Below are 5,724 nucleotides of genomic sequence, written 5' to 3' on the forward strand. Positions count from 1 at the left end.
ATTGGTATGCCGCTAAATTCACAGCTTCTGTTGTCTGTGGCGATTCCTAGTTGGTATATGTTGCTTTGACTCCTAAGGCTGTTATGACACTGCACACTAGGTAATGTCTTACACTCATCTCAATAAAATCAGCTTCTCGTCGAATGAGACGCTTGCGAGGAAAGACGACATACTGCATTCGCAGCAAGCAAGCACGCAAGATATATAATGTTTTCTAGAGGCAAAGAAGTGGCGTACGATGTAAACACCGATTATCCTCTTCCTGATGACCCTGCTTGCATTTGCTGGTTGATTCTTTATCTCTCTCCATGATGGTGCAGAGGTAACGTGTCTGTACCACAAACAGAGGCTAATAAGGCACAAGGCTTCGACCTACAAGTTAAAGACTAGACTAGTACTGTTCCAAACAAACTTGAATATAAGCTAATTACTAATCATACCGGTTCTAAGTACGCCGGTAGCTGTTCATTCATTCATTCCGGTCGGAAGTAAGCATCGTTTATACATTATTGAAGAAAGACAGTCACTGGGTAATAGTATTGATAATAATTAAACGGTTAACTCCGATTCGCGTTTGCATTAAGTATTGCAGTAACATTCGCAACAAAGTAACAGCAAATCAAGCTCGACTTCTACAGTACCCCTCACATCTTGGAACTATCTAGTGTTTCCCGCCTGTTTGACGCCGGGCAACCCACAGCGTTTCCAGCCTGTTTCGAAATGCTTAACTTATGCGAAACTGTTTGTCACCTGTTTATCACGACGTATGACCGGTCTACAAGTAACGGCTTTTTCTATGAAAAACCATCCTAGTCCGCTAAGTCGGTGTTCCCGCAGAAGTATTATTGTACTATTGTTGTAATATCTCATTTAGTAACCGTCAGAGCTGTGGCTAAACAAACACATTTAGATAATAATAAGAGTGGCTCTATGGCGTCAGCAATGAGTGTCAAGAACAACAGCAATTACCGTGTATGTTACAGCAGGTTTTATCTAAATAGTCGATAATCAAGAATAGAATAAAGGTATCGATAGCAACAACGGAGCTGATAACAACAAAAACATATGAATCATAATGCATCAGCAAAGTCGTGCCATTGTCGTGTCTTGTTGATCGTGCCCTGTCACTGCACGATGCATGGCCGGTGCTATACACCCGAAGTTTGTGTTTCGGTGACAACGGTCTGTCTCTTCATCAAGCCGGTTGATTCCTTCGCACAATATCGGGATACGAAGAATACGATAGCTACTAAAGGACAATTGGCGAGACGCCGATTATAACCTAGGTAAAATCGGATATTCGAAGGCCGAGCTGCAAATAAACATCCTCAGAGCATTGTTTTTATCGCTGATTGGAGAACGATCGTAACATCGAAGTTTCTTGCTTCTAGCCTCAGTTTCGAAACGGTCACATAAATTCGCCCCCCAAAGCTCAGTATGTTGTGATATGTCTGGAAACAGTACCGAGCTGTCTGGCAGGGCTGGCTTGATTCTAGATATTCCAGCTCAATTAGTGTAACAGTGGGCGCGGCATATAAAATTAATGCCAATTGCCTGGCGTGAACCGGGTCGAAAAAAAAAAACGAGTAGCAAGGAAACATTTGTCGACGGTATCTGATTCACAATGTCTACCATTTTTCGTCGATGAATGTCTGTAGGGTCTGTCTTCTAACATAGTTCTATTGTTTTGTCTCAGCTTTTTGCGATCTTAGTTACTTTTCTGTGATATTTAAAGGCGGGGCCGCTGTAACTCATTCCAAAATGGCTGCGTTCTGGTTCACATTAGCTAGCAGCAGCCGTAGGTTCTATGCCCATCTATTTCAATAAAATACCCAGTCTATCTAATTTGGGCGTCTACTCTCGGAGGACTCTTAATGCGCTCCATTTGATTTCGTAGCGGCTGTACACAGTGGATATAAATCTGGAAGTTAGTTTTCCTCGGATCGTCGATGCAAGCACATCTGACCGTTTCGAGCTGGCCCACGCCAGTCTTATTATAGTGTTCTCTATGTAACGGACTCTTAATGAGTGTATGGTAAGCTTATTGGGACGTGTTGAGCACTAGTGTTCTGTAAATGTGCTTTTAGTTTTTTCTTTCTCTTATTTGCTCCCTTTCCTTCAGTATAATAGGCATGACGAATTGCTGTACTGTAGATAGCAGTAAATACTATTAAGTATATGTTACGTTTCAGATAAAGTTGACGGATAAGCTAACGTTGCGCAAAACCGATCCTTTAGACAACCAGGGAGATGATCCCTGAGAGCTAGCATAAGGAGCGAACCCCGTAGTAAGTTGTACTATGAAATGAAAGTTCCTGCAGCCAATGCGTCCTGCGTGACTGTTTATCGTGTATACATATCTACATAGATACTTGTCGATGTTTATTAAACCTGATAACAATCAGTAGTTCGCTAGATTCGTTTCAAAGATGATATGAGTTAACCGCTAGTTCGATCCGTATACTTAGTAAAGTACGCCCCGTGTGGGCTTTTATGAAATTTATAAGCCGGTCTGTCCTGGATTGATACACTTAAAGCTTTTCTACAGGCGAACAGTAAATGAAGTGGGCGCTGAACTGAGCAGGTTAGATGTAAATAATAGTAAAGTAAACAACAATAATCACACATTCAGCTGTGAGCTACACTTCGTACTTGGAGCGAAGCCACTGTTGCATCGATCCTGGTACAAACTGGATATAACGTTTATTCTATTGACGTTCCACCTATCTGATGGGGTGTATTCACGGTCATGAACAGTTATAGTGGCACCTAATGTTACTGGAATATTGCGATTGTATGCGAGGCTGCCAACGAGTGCAGGCCTAGCTTTGCGGTCGCGGCAGAAACGGCAGTCTCGTTTCGAGGTAGGTTACAGAGGAAAGCCATGTCACTGAAGTGCTCGTTGTAACATCCAGAACCTGGTCAGAGCTGAAGAATCTTTGATTCGCTCACCACATGCGGTATGCCCCTTAGAGATGACATCGTCACTATAGTAAATAACCGCCGGACGATGGCTTACAAGAATCGTAGAAGGTGGTGTAAAAGGTGTAAATTTTGCTTAACGAAGACACAACATGGCCATCTGATAGCCATGGCAAAAAAACGTGAAGCTTCAAACTTATCTGTACAGTAATAAATGCTAATAGGTGTCTTCGGCATTCATTGTATTTAAAAGAAACAAGCGGAACTGTATCAGAGTTACTCGCGATTGTTTGTAGGTTTATCTAATTGGGCTTAATATGTACTTGTATGGCCAGTGAGCCTGCACTTGACCTTTTGGGGAAGCCTTGTGCCTGTCGAATTCGGCAAACGTTTCAAAAGCTCCACGCATGCTTTGCGCATGAACTTAGTTGATTTCGTTTGTGAGAGTTCTTTCTGGTTCTGCTTACCACTTACTCTTTCTGTAGAGATTCGGCTCGACAGCGACAAATGATTAGCGACAATTTTCTCGTTTGAATAGATCCTTGTTTTATTTATCAAAGCTCGGAAACCTGCCATCGCAAATATTGTTTCGCGCTTGTATAACTCTCTTTACACACATACACGCATATATAGACGAAGGTGGCAGAACCCACAGCGTCTACTGTTCTCTTTCTCTTCTTTAATAATTTATGAGAAAACAGTCGTTTCAGATATAATGGCTATTACATATCGTTTCATATAGCTATAATTGGCTGTTTGGAAAATTGGTCAGAAATCTTTTGTGCGGCACATAATTTACAGCGTCGATCTGCCAACCGTGCAATAATTAACGCGTCTAACGTGGCGATACTACGGACACATCTGAGCGTGTGCTAGACCGGCTTGCCCTTACGTTCTTGATGATAGAATTCGCCGTGCTTTTTTCTATATAAATAATACGCTCCATTAACACGCGGATCGGTACATATAGGTGCGTTGTTATCATTAGGGATTTGGGAGATTCCGAGTACGTGAAACGTCAGATTCGTATTGATACAACCTGTTTATGTTCATGTAGCCAGCGACAGTAACAAGGAGCGGAGCATGGCTCTTTCAATATTTGTGCACTCCCCTATCCATATGATGGCATAAGATACTTGAAAGATTCAATATTTATATGGTGGTTAGTGCACGAAGCACAGGAACGCTGCATATTGAAAATCAACAAATAGAGAATATATGTATGTATAGACGCTGTTGCCGAACAGCGACAGAAAATACCTACGTTTCGGTAACGAAGAAGAAGCGAGAATCGCGACCAAAAGTCTTTTACGTAACAACAATAATAGTAACAATGTTGAAAACATAAACTATTTCTACCTAAATACGGTTTTCAACGACTAGCCGTTGGCTGTATCGAGGACCACCACGACGCGAGATATTCGTGCGTCGATCAACCTATCCACTTTTCCATGTTTAATATTTACTAACCGTTTAAATCGGTGTTGTAGAATATGTTTCATAGTCTGCTGCAACCGTAGCCACTCGGCTGGATTCAAGGTGACCGGCTATAGCTGGGGCCTCCATTAGTAATATTTAGCTGATAAGCCACTATGACGGTGTAACACCGTCTCAGCGGTAGTACCCCCTTCCCCCCTCATAAATAATACCTGGTACTTGACAAACGTGTCAAAATGCCATCTGTAATATCAGCTGAAACATATCGTTTTCTTTGTTAACGTAAGTCGTTTACGAAGACGGGTCACGAATGTAAACTTTACGCTGATTAGAACACTAAGCACAGCCTCGGTCCGAAAACAACTATACCATTAAATTTCTAAGATGATATTTCGGTAGGGTTCCAATTTTATACTCTTCCCGAAGTTGCCACCGAACACCTGCTCGCTCTCCAGCTCTACTTGGTTTTACTTATTATTGTTATAGTCAATTATAATTCTATGAAAGTAAGTTCGGTTAAATTAATAAAAAGCAAATAGTAAAAAACAAGACAGGGTCAAGTATAACAATTTTATGATTTATCTTCTTGATCTTTTTTTCTATAGAAATTTGTCACTGATGCTCGTACAGACATGGCACATTCGCGCAAGTTCTATCTAACTTGTTGAAGGGGAAAAATTTACCGGATTATCTTCATTATTCGTCGTCAAATTGCTACTGTTTCTGGCGATGCTTTATAATTAGTTAGGCGTATCCAGGACTGCTTACAACGATTTGATTTTGGTTACCCTCTTCCCTTTTGGAAGTATCTTTGGATAAATAGTCCAATTTGGCTGCACTATAAGGAAGGCTCTATTATATTGCTGGTATCGGCGTTGCCTACGGCAGTCGACGATGTTGGTTCGTTGTCATGACGGAATACGGACACATACGCATCCGCAGAATTCTGTCCTGCGATCGCTCTGGCAAACGAGTGTATTGAATGACCGAAATACAACCTGATAGCGCTATCGCACTGCGCGAATTGCCCAGGTCTTGTCGTCTCTCAGCTACTGTCCATCCTTGAGTCGAGTTTGTGTTACTCTTTCTAGTAGTGGCCCCTGAAATCCACCTTGGCATTTGTGCCAGTCAAACATGTCGGATCCCGTATTTCTAATTAACAATGAAATATCTAGGCCAAGCTCATTCACATAAATATAAAAATGGAGTTAGATATCTCTTATATGTAGTGGCCTAACTGGGACTTGCAGAAGAGTATGTGCACGTCACGTCTTGGGTAGGAAGGCCATCCGCGGGCACCATTTTAATAACAAGCATTTTCCACTAATAATAAATTTTCTTAAACAAATGGGTCTTTCTAAGAGT

General features: G+C 41.6%; 1 protein-coding gene across 1 annotated transcript in view; it reads right to left on the reverse strand.

Moving 5' to 3' along the window:
* LOC111261611 (uncharacterized) overlaps window positions 1-501 on the reverse strand; it is a gene marked incomplete in the record, with an annotated part of 9,144 nt that extends 8,643 nt beyond the window's left edge. Inside the window, 1 exon segment of the mRNA XM_086968775.1 lies at window positions 1-501.
* Window positions 502-5,724: the final 5,223 nt, after the last annotated feature.

The sequence above is a fragment of the Varroa jacobsoni genome, unplaced genomic scaffold, assembly GCF_002532875.2.
Source record: "Varroa jacobsoni isolate VJ856 unplaced genomic scaffold, vjacob_1.0 scaffold_573, whole genome shotgun sequence".
Taxonomy (NCBI): Eukaryota; Metazoa; Arthropoda; class Arachnida; order Mesostigmata; family Varroidae; genus Varroa; species Varroa jacobsoni.